Below are 913 nucleotides of genomic sequence, written 5' to 3'. Positions count from 1 at the left end.
TTCTGAACATCTCTATGTATTGTTACCTTCATATATCTCTAAACTTAGAAAGCAAGTTTAAAAATTGTAAAGTCAGTTTTGGTGACCTATATAATTACATTTTACCATTTATAGTGTCCTAGTATCAAAATATTTAACGTTTTTTAGTATATCATAAAGATTGGTATAATGGCAGTTGGCTATATAGGTACCTACAATTACAATTACATATAGTATTATGCATATAATAACTGTAAATTCAGTTGATATTCATACTGATAACGGGTGAATATTGCAACATTTCGAACTTGCATTAAGTTATATTGTACATACATCTGTATTTAGATTTTCTTCAAATAGCAATTAATAATTTCACAAATTTGTCCAAATCTTAAAAATATGCGATAACAAAAAAACACAATAATTTCTGAATTTACAGCACATTTGTCCAAATATGAAGCCAAAGACACAAATCTATAATACTGACATATATATCATTCACAAAAACAAAACTTTATCTTGGACTTTTTGTTTAGTATCACAGTTTTCAAATAAAGAAATATTTATATTTATAAAAAAAACTCCACTGATTAAATACCAATGTATTAAAAAAACTTACATTGTCATGCAAGAAAAATGGTTTCCATGTATCATAGGTAAATAAAAAACAATAGGAAAATGTATCTTGCTTATAAAAAGGAGCTCAGCTCTTTGAAAACAAGAAAATGCTTATTTGGGCCCTTTTTGGCCCCTAATTCCTAAAATGTTGGGACCAAAACTCCCAAAATCAATACCAGCCTTCCTTTTATGGTCATAAACCTTGTGTTGAAATTTCATAGATTTCTATTCACTTTTACTAAAGTTAAAGTTAGAGTTAGAGAGACGACGACGACGCCAACGTGATAGCAATATACGATTGCGGTCGTATAAAAAA

The sequence above is a fragment of the Mytilus trossulus genome, chromosome 13 (assembly GCF_036588685.1).
Source record: "Mytilus trossulus isolate FHL-02 chromosome 13, PNRI_Mtr1.1.1.hap1, whole genome shotgun sequence".
NCBI lineage: Eukaryota > Metazoa > Mollusca > Bivalvia > Mytilida > Mytilidae > Mytilus > Mytilus trossulus.
Note: the sequence above shows the minus strand (reverse complement) of the source record.